This window comes from Seriola aureovittata, chromosome 8, assembly GCF_021018895.1.
Source record: "Seriola aureovittata isolate HTS-2021-v1 ecotype China chromosome 8, ASM2101889v1, whole genome shotgun sequence".
NCBI lineage: Eukaryota > Metazoa > Chordata > Actinopteri > Carangiformes > Carangidae > Seriola > Seriola aureovittata.
In genome coordinates, this window is record NC_079371.1 from 13,438,464 (window position 1) to 13,460,084 (window position 21,621).

The 21,621-nt window shown below is 41.2% G+C and overlaps 1 protein-coding gene across 2 annotated transcripts in view; it reads right to left on the reverse strand.

Moving 5' to 3' along the window:
• The window catches only part of mid2 (midline 2), a 142,246-nt gene that overhangs the window by 97,727 nt on the left and 22,898 nt on the right, over positions 1–21,621 (reverse strand). Inside the window, exon 2 of one of the 2 annotated variants that reach the window (XM_056382333.1) lies at positions 11,247–11,305. The exons of the other annotated variant lie outside the window; for it this stretch is intronic. The gene's annotated coding sequence lies outside the window, so the exon portion shown is untranslated. The remainder of the gene's footprint in view (positions 1–11,246; positions 11,306–21,621) is intronic. 2 annotated transcript variants of the gene reach the window in all.

Consider the following 21,621-nt stretch of genomic DNA (forward strand, 5'->3'; position numbering starts at 1 on the left):
AGGCTGGAGGACTCAGGCTGCTGTGGACAATAAACACACTGGCCACTGGAGACTTGGCCTCTCTATTGTGCGACTGTGGCCCAGGCATGGGGCACATTACATATCAAATTACCATCAGCGCCAGTACGTAACAATGTTTGCGTGTGCCTCTCTAACACACACACACACACACACACACACACACACACACACACACACACACACAGACACACTCACACACTTAGAAGTGCACACTTGCATGACAAATCACCAACACCACCAAACAGTATGTGTCCAGAGGAAATGCATCAGCTCCTCTTTTCCTCTTTCCTCTCCCAGCCCCCAGAACAGCGCTCATCAGGGACTTATTGTACAGCAGCAGTCTGTCTGTGTTCTGCAGCAACATGAAGTGATCGAGAAAAACACTCGCTGCAGAGACATACAAAAAAAATAAAAAAATAAAATAAAATCCATGTTCCCTTCAGAAGACAGGGATTTTTGGCCGAGCGCAGAAACCTCAATACAGTAATCCTGTTGTTAGTATTCTGTGCCTGCATGTATTTCTTACTATTCTGGTGTGTTTATATATACACTGCTCGGTAGCTGTGGTGATTTTATTTCACTACATTTTTACTGAACTGTAATCATTATTTCTTTGATTACAATCACCCATTGTTAACCTAGCGAGGTGGCTGGGAAATGTGATACGGTGCTGTGAACATTTTGAGCCATCTCACTTTCATTTGGCAATAAATGTACCTAATCTAACAGCGCTTCACAGGGCAGAACAATAATAGCTTTGTAACTGAAACAACTTATGTATATTTTCTCCATTATTTCAGTGTGATGAAGTGCTGCAACTCTGTAGTAATTCAGTTTAAGGTATCATCTCGTCGTCCTTTTCCCAATTTATAACTGATCATGATGCGCAGATCAATAAAACATTCAGGGGGCATAAACAAAGAAGTTGCTGCGTGTGGCATCGCTTCATCAGGTTTCTATTAGTCTCGCCACCTCAAATTTGATATGTTCTGCCAATAGAGTCAGGCTGCAGACATTTGTTTTTAGCTACATAGACAAAAAAAAGCACAATTCATATGCAGCATCATAAATGCTGTCTGTATTGAGTATTAAAAAAAAAAAAAAGACCCCATCAGATCTTCAAAGCTTCTTCAAGTGGGGAGTTGTGGCTACTGTGGGTTGTTGAATGTTGCCATTTTAACTTTTATAGATCTGAGAGGGTGCGCTTAAAAACCTCTGATGGCCATAGTGATGTGTATATTTAGACAGTGAACAGGTCAGTCCGGTGTCACGTTGGGAGCAGGATCAGATCTATGGTTGGTATGAGGAAACAAGATTGGAGCTAGTAGTGTAAACCAAACTGAAGACATGCTGACCTTACTCTGATGAAACAACACTGTGTCCTGTGAACGCATGTGTGTGTGTGTGTGTGTGTGTGTGTGTGTGTGTGTGTGTGTGTGTGTGTGAATGTGTGTGTGTGTTTAGCAGAGGGAATGCCCAGACTTTCTTATCATAGTCGCATTTGCCTTTTTCACCGTCTGGCTCCACACCAAGACAGGATGGAGCCGAGCACAGGCTGTCCATGGACACAGAGCCAAATCCAAGGAGTTACTACTACTGTGTTTATTTCTGCTCAGATTTAAAAAATGTCCACTTTCCACATGGACTAAAATATATTCAAACAAATTGATCATTCTAACTGTATTTGACCTTTGCAGCGTCACTGTAAGCCTGGACTTTATAACATACATTGACAGGTATTTAAACAGAGATTTTAATAGCTTTTATAGCCTCTTAACACTAATCACCATAATTACAGTCGTTATCTACCCAGCACCACAATCTACACTCTAACTTATATTCGATAATATTGTGACATTATAGAATTCAGATGCATTTAGGGTACCACATTAGGATTAGCAAACCAAACACATGCACAAAATGAGCTCAAAGTCTGATGGGGACTAAAGCTTAAAACATGAAGTCAGTCTGTTCATTTTGGGAGGATCTTACTGTACAGTGGATGTATTTTATGGTTAACTATAATGTGTCACTGATATAGAAGCTTGAGTTATGCAAATATCTTGGCATCCAGGAGATACGCACTAAGAAGGAAACGATCAACGGAGCCAAAAGAGAAGATAAAAAAAATTAAAATGGAAAAAAAAACAAAAAAAAAAAACAGAAGGACATGCATATTTGTATAATGAATCAAGTGCACATTCAAAACAGCCAACACACATCAGCATATAACAGCAATACTACACTACAACAAGGATCATCTTTGTAAGTCAAAGCCAATGTTTCATGACAACGCTGTAACACTTATGTTACTTTATCTGACAGGCTTTCATATTAACATGAACGTCTGAAACCTTTAAAAGGAAATCTGGAGTCAAAGCCAGCTTTAAAAACTTATTTCCATAATGTCACGTTCATTTTTTCCGCTTGAGTAGCTGCCTGGCGTGGGAACATGCAGCTCGTTGTCAGCTGTCACAATCTGTGGGATCATTTTTTCCATCTAACGATGCAACAAGTTGAGTTTTGGTTGACTGTAATACTGGTGGCCTGGTAGAACTAGGCTGTATCACAGTTTAGCAGAGAGGCGTGAGGATGACTTGTGAGTATGTGTTGCCATTTGACTTCAGTTCTTAACAGTTAGTGGGTCCCACCCTATTAATTGGGTGCTGATGTTTACCATAAAGCCTTTAATATATGTATTTCATTTTATAGTGACCTACTGAACTGCAGAGGTGGATTTAAGAAGGTTCACTAAAAGAGTAGCATGAAGCAAGAGATATACAGAAAACAGCCCGTTTGCCTGAACCAGACTTCAAAGATGAGGGAGAGGGCAACATGTGGGAGTTAATTATTACAGTGCTACAATATCTTATGGCAGCCCGCAAGTGACTTACATCCATTCTTCCATCTGAAATACAAAAATCCAAACCTCTCTTAGAGCCAGCCAGTCAGAGGTCAGTCTTTATTATCTAAATAACTATATAAACTGTTGCTCATGAAGTTGGAATAAAATATTTTTTTTACCTCTTTCCATGAAATGATTGTGACAATGTGATTTATTCTTGACAGATAAAGTGTATATCTTCTCAAAACTTTAGTAGTCAATCTCTTCCAAAGTGATTACTGATGCATTTAAATAGGAATAAACAGAGGACTGTGTCTGAAAACTAAATTATTCCAATTTTATGGGCAACAGCGTATTTTAACATGAATAATTTAAGAGTTCGACTCTATATATGGAATCTTCATCTTCTTCTTCTTCATCTTTTTTGTTATTCAAGTGAATGTTTACAAATATTACTAATGTGATGAAACGTGCATGAAGAAAAAAAGTATTAAAAGTCTGGTCTATTTGAGAGTGATATCACTTTTGATTACATCACAGATCAGGCCTTAAAAGTTAATTTCAAATTAGAGTGGTGCTTAGTATTGGTCAATTATGCAGATAGGGTCAATTATATAAAATGAGAATCTCACATCCTCTGGGTATCAAGGACGTCGTTTACGATTACAGACACTTGGAACTGGCTCACTCACCTTATCTCTGTCACAGTGGATCAATACAGCCCTCCCACTAAGCACTTATAATTTCATATCCCCTATGGCAAAGACCTTTTGCTTCCTCTCAAGGCTTTGCTGCTAAAACCTGGGATTCTTCAGAGTAGTCGCAGCCTCAATAACACATAGCTCTACTGTGTTAAAACTGAATGGTTGACACGAAGGGAGGCTGCACCGAGGCCATTTTTGATGACAGATGAGTGGAGGAGAAGTGCTCAACATGGTGATCAGTCAATGTATATAGTACATGTGTACACACACTAATCACACACACACACGGACTCACACACACCACTCTGATGGCACTGGATTCACCATGAAGTCCCACAGTGAATATTTATTACATAATCCACAGCACAGCTGCAGCCCCAATGCAAAACAAACAAAACAATGAGAGTGACACCAAGTGAACTGAAATAATCAGATCTGACAGCACGGTGTGGGAATTAAAGCCTCACTGGTGTGGAGTGGATAACATTACTGGTTACTGGTTAACAAAGCGTGTATCCACGCTGCTACTGCAGCAAAAGGCAGGCAGCAGAAGTGGGAAAGGTAGAGAGCCTGAGAGGGAGACTGGAGACATAAAAAGCGAAAAAAAAAAAAAAAAAAAAAAAAACACGGAGGAGGGATATGGAGAAATATGGGTCAGACAGAGAAAGACAGGGAAAGCTCAATGTAAATCAGGATGTGTAAACATGTACAGGCCTAATCTCATTATCCCTCGTCCTCCTGGGCCTATGATCAGATGCTTGATTAAAGCGGGAGATGAAAGAAGAGAGGTAGAGGACAGAGATGGAGGCAGAAGGGAGGATAGGAGATAGATTGAGTATCCTATAGAGGGGAAATAAATAGAGACTGAGAGACAGTATGGAGCAGGCATTATGTCCCAGCTACATGTTTATTATTATTGTACCTGGGGACTATATGGATGTGAGCCGAATGATATTTGAATAATAATGTGATAGACTGTGGGTACTGTAATCATAATTTCTTTTTCTACAAATGGATGATAAACATAAAATGATTAAAGCAACTTAAAAGCAACTACTTTTTAAGTGTATTTATCATCATTGACTACAGAGCGTACGCCAAGAACACAATGGTCATATCCAGATCAGAGTGGAACCTGAATTTCATCCACCCCCTGTCATTCCTGCCTTTCCCATTCTTCTTTCATCTAAGGACCATCTAGTCAGTGATGACCATTATTACATATTCATAGTTAAAGATCAAAGTGATGCTAATCAGCACGTCAAGTGAATTTCTACCTGTAAGAGAAGTGCCAATAAGAAGGAATCTACTGTAATATACAGTAGTAGTAGCAGTACTAGTAGTGGTAGTAAAACCATGATTTATGCATACGTTAGACCACAGGGATAAGCAACTGAAAACCCGCACAATCTTTCCCTCAATTTATAATTCATATTGAGCACTGATTGCATATCCTACTCACTTTCTTTAAATTGCATAATTCTTGGTTCAGCAGCAGATGACCTCAGGAATGAGTAAAGAGATGTCAGGCAACTTTGGGGTTGAGACATCTTCTCTTGACATGCACATTACGCCGTATCAAGCGGCCACCTCCGGGGCTGTAAAATGAACCCAACGAGGGACTGCTGAAAACTTAGAATGGCTGCTTGAGGCTAGCGAGTCAATCCACATAGACTCCCATGTTAAATCTTTACAGCAGAAATAAACATGTTTACGGTGAATTTTTATATAACTCACCCATTTAAATTTTATTAAAAGGCTTAAAGATATCCATGCACTGAAGTCTCAGCTCCACACTCGCACCCACTCGCGGGAGGTAAACGGATTGAGGCGCTGCCAAAAGATGGCGATAGCGGAGCAGCCCACTCTGAGCTTCAAAACCGCTCTTCAGGAACCTATGGGCGACGTCACAGAGGACACATCCATCTTTATTTACAGTCTATGCGCTGTATGTGGAAAGCCAAATATAATTTTGCTTTACCTGAGCAACTCCCTTTTGGCTGCTCTGAGTTACCTACCAGGTTGGGGTGTGGTCTTACTGAGTCAGTGGAGCCTATGGAGCTTCGAGAGGAGGGCGTGATGAAGTAGCTGGAGGCTCCTTGGAAAGATATGTGTGTGAGCAAGTCATTTAGATGAAACCAACAAACCAATAATTCTGTAAAATGTACTGCTAATCAAAGTTGCCTGCATGAGCAAGCAAGGATAATGCCAACTTTCAACACTCAGAGAAAGAAGCCGTTTGGTACAATGTTGTGTCAGGACACCAGCACCACAACCGTGCAGAAGTAGCAAAGCTTAAGTCATTTCCTGTTCTATCTTGATGGCCCAAACACTAATCTAACACCTCTTGTCGTTTGCTCACTTGCAGTCGAACAAACTTGCTGTGCAATCTTTAAGCTGACATTGCTGCAATGGATAAGAACTTTTAATGCTCTGTAAACATGTTTACTCATTTTCCTCAGTATTGTTGCTGGCTGTGAGACTTCATTCCCCTCCCTTTCTGTCTTTTGCTGCAATTTAATTTCATTGTACTACAGAAAAGAAAAGTGACACCACACAGATACAAGCTCAACAATGATATCTTTATTTTATAAAGATTCTCAATCTGCTGGGTTATAGAGTGCAACAGAGGGCATTAGCATCAGCAGGCACATGTTTTTGCATTGTGCTATCTAGACTCCAGACATAGAAGTTAAAATGACATAAAAAAGACTGCAAATACACAAATACAGGTGCATGCTACCACTTACCGACCCTTCATTTCCCATGTGAGCCTCAGCAGACAAAGCTATGATAAAATAAGCACGTCTTGACTCTTTTTTCTCATTTAATTTACTTGAATCTGTGACAGCAGCAGAGCTTGTTTATTGAATCTCATTGGACTTCGGCTGACCTTTAAAGTTGCATTTACAACCCAGACGTCGCTCCTGAGTAGAATATTTCCCTTAAATATATATATTTTATTTTTTTATTTATTTATTTTTTAATGAGTATAAAATTGACAAAAAAATGAAATAAAGTGCCCCCAGTTATTGAGTGTGAGCCAACAATGCAGTGGCATTTCACACTTGAAACACTTTCTCAAACTGTTAGAGCAGACACCATGAAATAGCCTATAAAGTAAAAGTGTTGTCAAAACACAGACTGGTCTGCTCTAAAAACGGTGTGCAGAGCTGTTAAAGTGCTGTTACGGTAACTGTAGCCACATCAAATCACTTCAGGTGTTGGTAAAAATGTCTCCTTTTTCTCCTTGCCCACCCACCCATATCCTCTCTTCACCCTTTTGTCTTGATCTCCTTTTCTCCCTCTGTTCTGTAAAATCTTTCTTGACTTTTCTCCAATGTCTATGTATTAATATATACAGTGACTCAACCTTTTTGCTTATTCCCTGCCGATTCTCAGTTGTTCATTATTGCCTCTTGCTTATCACCCAGCTCATCCTAGTCCCCTCGTTCCTCTTTCCTCTCTCACCCCCTCTCCCCTTCTTCCTCCTCTTCCTCCTCCTCCTCCTCCTCACACAGAGGAACAGCAGAGCTCTTCATCAAGCAGACGTCAGGCATCTGTCAGAGTCCGGGCCAGTCTCGGTGTGATTGATTTTTGGCCCACCTGCGTCTTTCGTAATGACCAACTGTCAGATGTTTTACTGCCTGCACTGCCTCCTCTCTGTTGCTGCAGCATCCAGAGGCTAAATCTCTGAGCTCAGACCTACAGCGCATTATCTAACTTGTCTTCAGATAAGATTTATGTGAGTAAACCATACCATTAAAAACCTTTGTGATTGAAGGGGAGACAGGCTGGCTTGTCTCCCCTTCAATCACAAAGGTTTTTAAGGATGTTTTATTTTAAAGAAACAAGCACAATATCTCTTTTAACCTTGAAGTTTTCAATTATTCCCAGGCAATGAGGTTTGTGACAGAAGCTAATAAATGTCTGCTTGGATTTGTAAGCAGGGTGCCATGTTTTGATTTGGTCCGGTAACGGTTTGTAAAGCAGTTTGGAAGCTGAGACTATCTTGTGTGGAGTTACATGGTAACTCTTGAGCTCTGCTGCACACTGGAAGACTGGCAAGACATATTTCCTGTGTGGCAAAACAGTGTCTTTTTAACCAGAGACTCAGGGAAAAAATGTTTTGATTAGTTTGAAGAGAAGAAATGTAGGATTTACACCAAAAAACAAAATGCAAGAAGTGAATCTCTGTGTGGTATCTGTTTTCCTCAAGATCAAACTTCTTTTATAGACAAGAATGTTGCTTATTCTGCTCTTTGATCCATATGTGTTCATGTGTGTGTGTGCGTGAGAGATATAGAGGGAGAGAGAGAGAGGACAGCCTGCTCACGTTGTAGCAAACTGATAAAAAACAAATCTAGCCTAAATATATGCGGACATCAATCCTGACTTGATTGGGAGCTGAAGCTGAACAAGACATTTAAATTTCACCTAAAGGGATAAAGTTCAATTGATTTTGTTGAGCGCACAAGATCTTACTTTTTCAACTGAGCCTTAGTGTGACTCCAAGACATCAGATGATGAAAACATGTCAGGAACACCTTCAAAAAAGTCTTTCATGTCCCGTGGCGGCCTCCAGACTGACTAAGGACATATAAGCGTAGCTTCAAACTGGAGGCAGAGTGAAAGAAGGGGGGCAATTGCTTCCCCTAGCCGCACTCACCTGGATGCCAAGCTTTCTGATCATCACCTGGAGTGGAGGTAAAGTCTGAAGATCTCACTCTGTCTCTACTTTCTGTGGCTGTTTGTCTCTGGTTGTCTTTCCTTCACTCTTTCCCCCCTTTATTTCTTTCCGTCCTGTCCTTCCCTCTCCCTCTTTCTCTCCATCTGCCTGGCTGGGACACCTGACTGCCCACAGAGAGCAGAGATGCAGCAGAAGGCATCTTTGAAAGCGAGCTCTGGCTACAAACCTTTCATCTAGTGCTATACCTGGCCAAGGCTGGCTGCAGGGTACCTCTGCTGTCAGAAGGCATACACCAGAGGAGGGAGGGAGGGAGGGAGGGAGAGACCAGAGGAGAGGATGGGAAATGGAATGCAATGAGCGGGAAAGACAAAAGTACAAAAAACAAAAAATGCCTATCTAGTATTAATTTATACTGTCGCCATGCTCGAAAAAGGAGGGAGGAAATGAAGATGAGTGAGACACAGACATCAGAGGGAAAAGAGGGAGAGCAGAGACGGGGGGAGCAAAACTAGAGCAGATGATGAGAGATGGAGAGACCCTTGTGGCTCATAGAAGACAGCCAATTTACAAAGCTCCTGCTAATGCAGCTACTTGAGTTTCCTGCTTTCACCTAAAGTATCACTGGAGAAGACAATATCCGTCACAAATCGCTGGAAGTGCTTAAGTCTGTTTAGGACGAGCACTTCTGCCCTATTGATTAGTAACTGCAGAGACACAACAGAGGAAAAAGACGTGCTACAAACACCCTGCACTGGATTGTAAAGTAAGGACATACAGTATGACATGCTTTTTACTCAGGCAGAATTTTTTTCGGTGAAAGGGCTGTAAACATTATGCCCAAGTACGGGAGTGCACTGAAATGACTGCTGTTCATTCAAAGCCAAGACTCAGTGCTGCCTCACGACATCACAACTTTCTACATTATCTCAGCAAGCCACTGCTTGGCCTATTGCATCTGCAGAGGAGTGTGCCTCCTTGACAGGCAAAGACTGAGTATTTGGAGAGTGTGTGATGTGCCTCGACAGGAGGTGTGCGAGTATGTGCGTGTGTGTGTTTGCATGTGTGTATTTTTGTGTGCCTATGTGTGTAAAACCCCTCCGAAAAAACCTCCTGCTGAAAACAGGCAGCATGCTTCTTTTGGTAAGGCACATAATAACTCAAAAGCCTCCCATTGACAGCGGTTGTCTATAGCCGTGAAAGACTGCGAGTTTGACAAATGGATTCTCTCACAGCTGTCTACCTGTGTAGGTTCTGCATGGGAAAATCAGGCAGGAATGCTGCAAGGCAGGTCTGTCCTCAGTCCTTAATGCCACGTCTGGGAACACAGACAAGGATCAGTGCCGAGTCAGACCATGTAGTTAAGACTGACAAAATGGTGTTTACCTCAGACATGGCCGGCCCCCTCATCTGTCTGGTGGATATTCGTCTTTTAAGTCAGCAGGTTTTTAAGAGTGTAATCTGTACTTTAGAGGCCATCATTAAAAGCAAACAATGCCTGCCAACAGGCAAAAGCCTGGCTTCAACGATTTTTAAATCTTCATCAATATTTTTTTGAGTTCGTCCCTCCTCCCCTTTTGTATCAAAGACAACCTTGATCAAGTACGTATTAAATGTAAATGCTTCACATCAAAGGCGAACAGTGTAACCATAGGAACCAAACCCTAGTTCATAAGAACAATATAGTGCTTTTTTTTTTTATTCTGTAGTCCTCAATTAAGTCTTACAAGCCTTAGGGTGGAAACTAATAAACAGACAGCATATCACTGAGAATCAATATTGCATTAATTAACTAATACTACATATTACCGGATCCCCTCTGATGGGATGAGATAAAAAAGACAAACCTGGAAACCTTATTACAGATAGAGCTGCAACTATGAGCTGCATCATCCAAATGAGACGCTTTGTTTGAAATGAGAATAAAGAGATCCTCTATTTTAGAAAAAAAAGATATTTTGACCCATTTTCCTTCTCAAGAAATTATGTAAAATAGTCACTACAATAAGACAGAAAAACCCACTAAGCAAATGCCAAGCTATCAGGGCTATACAAACAGCTCAATCCATTTAAGGCCATTCTTTACCACCGCAGGAGTGTAAAGAACTAAAGCAACTGTTTACACAAGAGAACTGCAAAGCCACTCAACCTGTATATAATGAAGTCGACATGCTTCTTCCACACATATACAGAGAGCTTCCAGTGCATGGTACTCATCCACTGGAGGATGTTATGTGCTGTAAGCTTTTGTCAGGAGGATATGCAATGGGAAAAGCCAGTCGAGTGGTCTTAAAAGACAAGAGGCCGAGGGAAGTGGGGTGGTGGGGGTGGGGCTGACAAGGCCCCGGACTTCGGCCATACAGTCCAACAAGTGCATTATGTTTCACTCAGTGGGAAGGTTTAGATGGCTGCCAGGCACCGCGTGAGGCTAATTGGCAGCTTAACAAAGCAAACCGTTTTAGACATGAATGAACGTATCCACTGATAACACACATCAGTGTTAACCAGTAATTAAAGTCAGTGTGGCTCTCAGCAGGTTTTGGTGCATCACATGTAGAATTTGGTTGTGTCCTCCCTCCCTTTTTATCCCTCATGTCCTCTACCTCCACTCACCTCACCGATTCCTTCTGCCATTTTAACACATGCTTCTTCTCTAATTCACTTATTTCATGGCTTTAATATGATGTGTATACAAGCATAGGTCACCAGCTAAGGAAACGGGAAGTGTGGCTTGCCACTCACTTCTCATAGATGTTCAAAATGAAGTTGGCAGGAAGCATTTCTTCAACAATAAAAAGTAGAAAAGCAAGCATGGGTATAAATTAATAAACAGGTATTGGTCTACAGTCTCCTACCACTTGGCTGGAATGGCAGAGAGTTGCTGCCAGAGATGCGAGTTGGGGTTGGAAGGGGAGAATCATGGGGAAGGATCCTGCAGAGTGGAGTTAAAAATAGAGCATGAAGAGTGGAGGAGGGGGAGGGGACGTACCTGTGGGCTCAGAGGCAGCCTAGTTAGCGATGAGCAGCACCGCTGTGGACGTTGATGGACTGGAGAGGGAGACAGCGACAGAGAGAGAGAGAGAGAAAGGGGAGGAGACCAAGAAAGATGGTGATAGGTATCGAGGGAGGGACAGAGAAAAATGAGAGAGAAAAAGGGGGATGAAGTAAGGTGAAAACCAGAGGACAGATAACAGGCAGAAAGAGGAGGAAAGGGGGAGGGATTGGGGAGAAGATAATGAGAAAACAAGTCAGATTAGCATGAAACCCCAAGTTTGAGTCAAAAAGAGACAATCATTTCACAGTAGGCTGCGGATGGGCGCAATGATTAGCAGTAGTCTGCGACAGATGCACATGCTGAACATACAAATGATGACACACAGGCGCACACACACATACACACACGCTGGGTGTTATATTGTGGCTGCGAGAAGTGGGGAGTCCATAAATAATCCCTCCAACAGAGACAACTATACAGAGACAATACAGCCATATGGAGAAACATATGTTTGTGTCATTTTGACTGCTACCTAAGAACTAGTCAATCAAACCACAATAAACCCAACTTCATCAGACAGTTATTGACCGCCGTGCACTGATTTGGTCACCAGTTCTGACACGTCGCACTTCATAGAACATCTTTGATTTTATATTAGTTATAACAGCAGCTCAAATGAGATCTGTCGCCCCCAGAGAGGCCACGGTTAAATATTGACACCAGACGGCAGCCACACAGAGGTAACAGGAGCCAGTCAACAGGAAGAAGTGCCACCATGGAAAATCAGTGCATTGTTTACTGGAGGACCAGCCAGGTGCGGTGTTACTTCTTTGTCAGTGTGAAATAATCTGAGAAAACAGAACACATGGCCCGTCATTTGGTTCCTAATAAGCTTTTGTTCCCAGTCGGTTCAGGAGGGATTCCAGTGAGTCATCCATGATCGACAGAGAGGAAGAGACTTGGCAAGAAAGACTGAGCCGAGCAGCTGTATTGAAAATGCCTCCAGACTTCAAAGCTTAATACCTGGATACTGGAGATAATGTAGTAATCATGAAAAAATAAGAAAATGTTTGCATTGCTTGTGATTTTTTTCTGCTCATTCATATCGTACTTGGACTGTTGATGTCCATATTTAAAAGTAAAAAAAAAAAATAAACCCAATAATAGTCGGGTATATTAAAATACGTCTGCTTTGGTAAATTAGATGATTTTTTTTACTGTTATTTATGACTCATCATGATTTTAATGTTAGACTGTGTTTTGAATTTGTTTCATGCTTTTTGTGGCACTAAGATAATGAGAATCAGAGTTGCCGGTTTCCCTCACAACATTTGTGTGATCGCTTAATTCACATTTTTCAATTAGGCTTATTTGCTGCACACTGAAAAATGAATTATGGTTGTAAATCAATCACTCTGAAAGCATTCATTAATTCTCAATACAGCTCATTATTTAGCATATTCACTAATTAACATGAGGTGTGCTAACAAAACCATGGTTAATTATATACAAAGTGGTTGCTTGCTGCCAATCTGTCCTCTCTCTGTCGTCCACCAACACTGTCTCTTAATCATCGATGCACATCAGTGTGCCATGGCTCACCACAATAATTGCCTAATAAGAGACATGAGGACAACCGGCCTGTCAATGGACTGCAACAAGTGTTCATCTCCCCTGAATGCCAAGTAAGTAAGTGGTCACCTTATCACATACAAAAGAGAGAAATAGAAAGAAAGCCAAAACCTCAGCTCTCCATTTAAATCCATTCTGTGCTCTTTTAGTTTACAGAGACACACTCACTGTGAAACCAACATTGAACATTGAACATCTGAACATTGAGGAAATGGAGGATACTCAAACCCCAGACAAATACATTCAAACACACAGTGTAGAAACTATGAAAAATGCATGTTTTAAAATATGAAGGTTTGAAGATTCACAATTAGCTCTAGCTTTCAGATAAACATCATTCTGATAGTGATCACTGGCACTGCACTCATTCTCCCCTCGCTCTGGATGTTTGTGTCAGTTAATGTCTTATTTCTAAATGTAAATGTGAGATCAGTGTCTGTACCAGCAAATATTAACCATCTGCCACAGCTAACGTAATGACAACGGAGAATGGTCTATTTATTCATCAGCTAACAGTCCTAAAGAGAAAATGTGACCGCTCAACGATGCACTAGATATCTGACAACCTTGTACAGACAACATGGATTAGAAAAGCATATGTTCCTCTAATATTCAAACAGTTCATAGTTCTTCTTTCGCCTTTAAAGATTATGATTGATGTAGTTTTTTAAGGACTAAGTTTCAAATTATACTAAACAGTTTAATCTCTAATAAGAAACTCAAAAAAGGTTCTGGTGTCAGAATAAAGCCCCGAGGTCAACTAACGTTCAAACACTGGAAACTCTTATGAACAGATTCCAGCAATGCATCTAGCATTTCTAAACATTTCTTTGTTTAATGATGCATTTTTCACATTCCCTGCCCAGCAGTAGACAATGTGATGTTTAGTTGTATCAGTTATTATCTGTTAATGGAATACTTTTCAGCTAAACCTCCACAATATACCTCAATTTTCAGCTTCCACATAGAGCGGCCAATTTGCACCTCGTTTGATGTTAAGAAATCCCATCAACACTTGCATCAACACCAGAATAAAATCCAATTTTGAACAATGTTTTTGTAAAGAGAATGTCTGATTTTATGTGTTGTTGCCACACAACGTGTGGCTAAAGGGCTATATTTAGACCTATCAACATGTCCACACACCCATCATGGACAAAGGTAAGAGGTTCACACACTCTCTTGGGGCTGCAGAAAGGTATTTTAGGTGATGTAGAAGTTTGCTAACTAAAACTGATACAGGTTAACAAGAAAATGAGATGAAAAAAAAAAATAAAAGCATGTTTACACCAACGTTTTTATCAAAGATGCCCTTCACATGCGTCAGGACTGTACCCAGGTTAAATGGGATGGTTCTATAACAGGATAAAAATTATTCATAAAAAAATCCCGTCTCTCCTGGACAATCTATATGGTAATTTATATCATCACAAAGTACCTTCTGGAATGCATTATCGATTGACCAAATCCATCTACCAACCATTTTCCATCACTTATCCAGGGTCAGGTTGTGGTAGCAGCAGCCTATGCATGGTAGTCCAGACGTCCCTCTCCCCTGCAACATCCTCCAGCTCCCTCTGGGGGGATTCTGAGGCGTTCCCATGCCAGATGAGATATATAATCGCATCCAGGATTTTTCTGGCACATCCAACTGGTCTCCTACCTCACACCCTTCTAAGTCAGATGTGCCAGGAAACATGATGCATTGTTATCAGACCTCCTTAGCTGACTCCTTTTGATGCAAACTCTTTTTGTCCACTTTTTTCCCACATTCTGTTGGCAACTATCCAAAGTTTATGACCATAGGTGAGGGTTAGCACGTAAATGGAACAAAATATCATGAGCTTGGCCTTCAGGCTCAGCTCCCTCTTCAACACAAAGGGTACTTGCTGATGCCACACCAATCCTCTTGTCGACCTCACACTCCGTCTCACCCTAACTCGTGAACCAGTCCCCAAGACACTTGGGGCAGTGTCTCATTCCCAACCTCTAGGGAGCGGTCCACTGTAAAGAACCATGGCCTTAGACTTGCAGCTGCTGACTGTTACACCCTTGTTTTGCAAAATCGACCCAGTGCGTTCTGGTGGTCACGGTTTGATAAAGACAGCAGAACCACATCATTTGCTCTTTGCAAATGATGTGGTTCCCGGCATCACCTTGAGATCCTGTTCATAAAGATCAGACACAGAATCAGTGCCAGGGGGGGCAACCTAACATCCACTGAAAACATGAAACTTCCTGATGAGAATACAGACACAGTTGGACTCTGGTTATATAAGGGATGAATGGCTGTTAGCAATGCCCCGGTACCCCACAATCCCATATAATCCCTGAAAAGACGCCCCCGTGGGACACAGACATAAGCCTTCTCCAAGTCCACAAAACACATGTAGGCGGGATGGATTAATGACATCTAACTAACAATGTAGAAATTGGGTGTACTATCCTTTAATCTTCACATTGTTTTTACAAGAGGAAACTATTTAGTCTGAGTGGAACATTCTGCTCCTCTGAATAGAAACAGGTGTGGCAGTGAAAAGCAGAGGTCAGCACATTCATACATTCGGTAGGACTCGTGTTGCCAAAGAGGTCCCTCTCACTTCACAGGGAAACACTGTGTGTAACTTAGAAACAGGTTTGTCATCATCCACCTGCGAACAGCATAACAAAACGCCTTCCTCGCATGCTCACTCGCTCGCTCGCTCACCCCCCCCCCCCCTTCTTTCCTCTTCCACTTTAGTTTTCAACCGCTGCTGACAAAAAAATAACGGTATCAGCCCACAGTTTTCTTCCTGTGGGAGCCAGAAAAGGAAGATAATCAGGAGGACACCCAGAGAGAAATATCCAATCTGTGAATAAAAATAACTCAGGAATTCTGTCCCTCCCTTGCAGGCTGTAAATATGCTCTGGGAAGAGACAGGCAGTGATTTTGACTTGATGAGAGCAGACTGTCAGGATCCAGACGTCCCAGCTCAGCTTCTTGATTTATTTACTTCTGTCCCTTTTCCTGCTGAGAAAAAAAACTCTGTGTTCATGAGTGCAGCATGAGACAAAAAGTTGAAGGGATTCGTGTTGTTAAAAGCTCAGATGTAATAGCGCACAATGCAATTAATGAGCTAAAAAAAAATGTTGTGTTTCCTGTCATTTGGCCACAGGTTACACTTGAATTTCACTTGTAGTCTGGCAGAGTTACTGCTTCAAAAGTCAAACTGGTGTCAGCGAATGGATGTTTTTTTCTTTCACATTAGCAGGAGATTATTGTGAGGAAATAAAGCCAACCATGTGTGAGCAACATGTGTTGAGCAGCAACGAGCCTTTGATGTGGATGAAAGGCCTTTAGAATTAAGATGATAGCATAACATTTCAAGAGAGTGTTTTTGTGAATCAGATCTCTCTGGTTCTGATAAGCGTGGATGTTAAGATTTTTATCAATCAAAAGTTTATTTATACAGTTCATCATTTGATTATTTAATGATGACAAGCCCAGCTCAGTTGGCAGAAACTCATTAACGAACCTACCCAGTATCATTTGTATTGATTTATAGCCCCAGCTGTGTGATAAGCTGAGCAGTGTTTTTCTTTTCCAGGACTCGCAGCCACTGTTTCCTGCTGGTGGCCACTGGGAACTGCTCAGAGCAACCACAGTCCTCTACACTGTTGGCTGCTGACCAACAGAACAAATTGCACAAATGCACCTTGACATTAGCTGTCCTTCACTTTGCCCTACCACATTCTTTGCACTGGCCTCGAGCCTGGAGGTGACAACTCTCTGGTCACAAACCCACTTAATACACGACAAATTCCATTAAATATTCCAGCTCCTTATCTGTCTTGATCAAATTAAAATGGCTCCCTTTCTCGGCAATCGTAAATCAGCTATTAATATGCCAAAAGGGAGTATCACGTGCAGATAAATGTCAGCAGTGCAATGTACACAAGCTAATGAGTTTTGAACACGGCTGACACTGTTTGGCTCAAATAAAACACAAAGGACAAGAGTGATGACTAGTTCACTATATTCAATTATCCTCCGTGAGCAGAGGCTGTCGCTATGCTTGGTCAAGTCAACCTCCGGTGGGGCATCGTTTCATTTTTCAAATGAAGAGAGTAAATTAACTGTCAAGGCTTTGATGGAACAGACCAGAGAAAAAGCTACAAAGATTATCAATATTCTTCAAGATAAGTACTGTTCTGACATATTTTCTTCACTTCCCCACCAACTTAAAATATGGTTGATAATATGTTTTCTCCATCTTTATTTTGGGTGCCACAATGTCAAAAGAGTTCAGCTATAGCATTTATTTTCTTCTTGGGAAACACAAAAAAACTTTTCAAGTCTTGGGGCGACCATTTTATGGGAAAGGGTGTTACCTCTTCCACAATTAGCTCAGCACACATAACGTCAGTGCTCATTATCAGCTACACCACAACACACAGGGGCCACTTTGTATCGCCAGGGAAACGCTCACACATCCTTGCCCCTGTTTCCTGGTATGAACTCACTTGCAACAGAATACAAACATTGTACGTCAACCCCTCACCATTTTCCCAGCATGAGGCAAGCAGTAACACCACTCTATATCATCATGCCTGTGACACAAGGTGCATTGTTTTGAAGAGAAATGTCCTGGACTCCATGTTTCCATTCATTTTAAGAGAGCAATTTCATTTTAATTGGAGATTTGATTCATTTCCTGTATTCATTTGGTCTTTAACAACTTTGTTTTCTGTGCCTTTACATAATTCTAGGATTAGAGATTACACATCCTGTGCTGTTTAGTTGGCTTGACAGCATTACCACTGCCATTTGGTGGGCCCTAATTTAATCACAGAAAACTGTTTAAAGATTTTTTTTCTTCTTTTTTTTTTGTTGAGAAAATGCTGAAATCCAAGAAGAAAAAAGATATGCCTTTCCCTCCAGTCAGAAACATCGGTCTCTGATATATAGCAATATGAGCAGTGGTCACAGAATTTACATGATGCACTGTTGTTACAAATTGTAATCAAATTGTCAGGTACTCATTAACATTGATGAATAAACTTTTTTTTAAAGTATATTTTTTTGGGCTTTTTTATGCCTTTATTTGATAGTATAGTGGAGAGAGACAGGAAACAGGGAGGCAGAGAGGGGGAATGACATGCAGCGAAAGGCTGTCCGATGCGGGATTCAAACCGGGGCCAACTGCAGCGAGGACTGTAGCCTCTACACATGGGGCGCCTGCTTAGACCACTACGCTACACGACGCCCCGATGAATAAACTTTAAGGTAGAGATATACTTGCTTTTTGTGTGTGCATAATGACTACTTTGTGTATCCTGCACCCCTTTGGAGCATTGGTTGTACACATCTTCAGAAATTAATGCTACACATACACAAGATGTAATATGCACATGAACACTAGGGACTGTGTAGGGGAAGCGCTGGGTGGGATAATCAGTGGAGGAAATCATCAATGTCTTGGCAGGTTTTCGAAAATGTTGGTGGTGTTTCTCATCATCGATTTCTCGCATTGGCAAAAACTAAAGAAACATACCTTTCCATGGACTGTATATAAAGATGGATGTAGCCTCCGTGATGTCACCCATGGGTTATTGAGGAGCGGTTTTGAAGCTCAGAGTGGGTTGCTCCTCCATCATCATCTTGGCAGTGCCTGACTGCACCTAACTCCCGGCTATTCCAAATGCTGGTTTATGGCAAGCATATGCTCACTCATCTGTCACTCAAAGCGGCCACACCCTCAAATATGCATAACTTTAAGCCTTAATGAAATATAAACCGGTGAGTTGTGAAAAAAGCCCCCCCCCATACAGTTTTCATGAAGGAGGAAATTAGCTATAGAAAGCAAAACCGTTTATTTCTGCTGTAAACTTGTGCGTTTTAACATGGGAGTCTATGGGGATTGACTTGCTTTTTAAAGCCAGCCTCAAGTGGCCATTTGAGGAACTGCAGTTCTTGTCACTTCCATGTTGGCTTAATTTTTCAGCCACAAATTTTGCTGTTTGGGCCCTACATACCATCTACAGTGGCGCCGCTGTAATCTTTTCTGCTGTGATCTCACACATTTGTAACCTTCTCAAGTGTCGCCATTTTTATTGTCTAAATCATGAAAATCTGTTAATTCTATATGGTCTGAGTGCTCTAGTGTGCCCTCTTGAGATATCCTCCAGTAACACACAAAGTACTTGGTAAGTATTTGAAGGATTACAGTCACGACACAGCCGGTTGTCTGAAAAGCAGGATATCTCTGGCTTTAGAGACTAAATTACAAGCCCCCAGTGCCTTCTTTTCTTTGGAACTGAAGAGAAGTTTATGAGAGATTTTTAAAAAAGATATTCACAAGCGTCTGAGCATGCATGAAAGAATAGTCCCATAATGACATAAATTATAAGAAAGAGAAAATGTAAAAGAGAAAAAAAGGAAAGACAGAGCTGTCCTAGAGCGGTAGCAACATCAGCCTTTTGTCATCATTGTCTCATCCTGTACATTTTCCTCAGATGTGGCACCATATGCATGAGTATGCTGTGGTCGCACATGGCTCTTCAATTTGCACCAAATTACATTACAAGTTTAGCATTGCGAAATTAATGAGAGGGACTCAGTGATTTAATGAACTTGGACTGTGCTGTGCACTTGTGGCTCATAACCAACCGTCTCTGTAATGGGGCGCCAGCTACAGCCGGGTCTCAGTCCCTATGTAGACTGTTCAATAAGGCCAAACCTCTCACCTTAATGACTGTCGACTTTTTTTCCTCAGTCGGATGCACTTTTAATTATCAGCTCCAAGGCTCTCTGTAGCATCTGTACTCAGAGGACAGGGCTTGCCTTTTAACTAAGAACCTCCAACTTTACAGAGTTGGCTCAAAGTCAGCCTCAAAAATCTGTTAGCTTTGCTAAATTCAGCCACACAGCAGCAGAAGTGAAGTAACTCTTTTATGGCAGTGTCATCTTTAGCCTGGCTGCTACACTAATAACCTGCACTGCTGCCGAGCTGGACTTCATTTTATGAGCAGCAGAGTGTCCTGACAAAGCAAACAACTATGACGTAACACAAGTAATGACAGCCATGATCCAAATATGTGGAGAATTATTCACAGTTTAGCTTTCAGTAGACACATTTCTAATACTAATGAGAAAACCCTTTGCCATATTTGTTATTCGATTGAAGAGAAGTATGACCTTGAGGAGTCGGGTGGGAGAGCAACTTTAATGCTAAACTGACTCTAAAAAAAGAAAAAAATATCATAAATCCTTTCAGAATCAGCCTCTCACACACTCTGTAGCTACATCATAGATGCTCTTGGAATTCAGGATGTTGCCAACACATCCTGAAAGCACAAAGTTCCTCTGTCCGACTACATCCCTCTCAACAATCTGAGGTGTCAGTCATGTGCAGAGGACTTTCTTGAAACAAAGTGGAGTCTAATCAAGCTGCACAAACAGAGTGCTGCGTTTCCCCCGCTGCAGAATGCTGCCTATTCCTGTGGTTCACCCAAACAGTCACAGGCAGCAACAATGGCTTTCTACCAAAGCAGCTGTTTCTCTCTCCCTGTTCAAACCCTCACTGGGACATCATTACTGTGGAGCACATTTTCATTCATCAGCCTCTGAATGATGCATCGGTTTATGGAAGGGCTTCTCAAATGAGATTCGTTTCCATTGTCATACTACATTTTGCTCTTGTTTAACTACATTTGTAAACAATTATGAATTCAGATTGTTAATCTTTAAGAATATCATAAAATACATTATTTTATCCTCCTTTTTATGGCAATGACTGTTTAATATATTCATGTTCGGTAAATGCTCTGTGTTATTTTACATTCCTGTGCAACATTCAAGTTGATAATCACAGAGATGCAGAGGAATGTGATTAGTAACAAGACAGTTCCTGTGTCAACAGTTTCTCATGGATGTACATGTTGGTAGTAGTTGTCTTGTATTCTGTTAAATGACTATTATTACCCTCCCCAAACTATTCAGTTGATGATCTTTAAACATTTCAGTCTGCATTCCTGTGTTGTTTGATATTTCAAGCCTGTAAAATATCACTTTGAATGACATTAGAAGTACATCCACTCTGCTAACTATCTGGTTGCTAAGTCACATTTTTTCACTTCAGTATATCAATATTCTACTAACACTACTTACAAAAAAGTTATTTATTTTTTAATCTTAATAACCACAATGCTTTTAACCTACAGTACTCATGACTCCAAGCCCAACATTTCTCCTGTTTCCAAAGCCAGTGCAGCCATTTCGGGAAGTCCTCAAAAATGGCATTTCATGTCTCTACTGCATATTGGAAAAATAAACCTCAGAAAATGAATCTTCACACTCTCGTACCAGAGAAATGGGGGCAGTGGCATTCTGCGATCGCAGCACAGGTCCTGAGGGAGACTGAATAAGTATAGTTAAAATGGCACTACAACAAGTGTTTAGCAGATAATCTTGCTGGGTCAGCGGATATTTTATTTAGCAGGTAACTCAGCTGGATGGGTATCTTTGAGTAACTGGGTGTTCTTCCTCCACCACTGTGTTGGGGCTAAGTAACAGCCTTGTTAGTCACTGGGCTGCGGCAATAGTTTTTATATACTATGTTGTAAATGGCCCTGTCTTATCTTCAACTGCAGGATCATCTTTTAAATAAAGCACGTTCTCCATGTGCTTCTATTTATGGTTTAACCATGCTAGTTTGTTAGAAGTTTTTTTTCTTCAAGTGTAGTTCAAATGGATGAC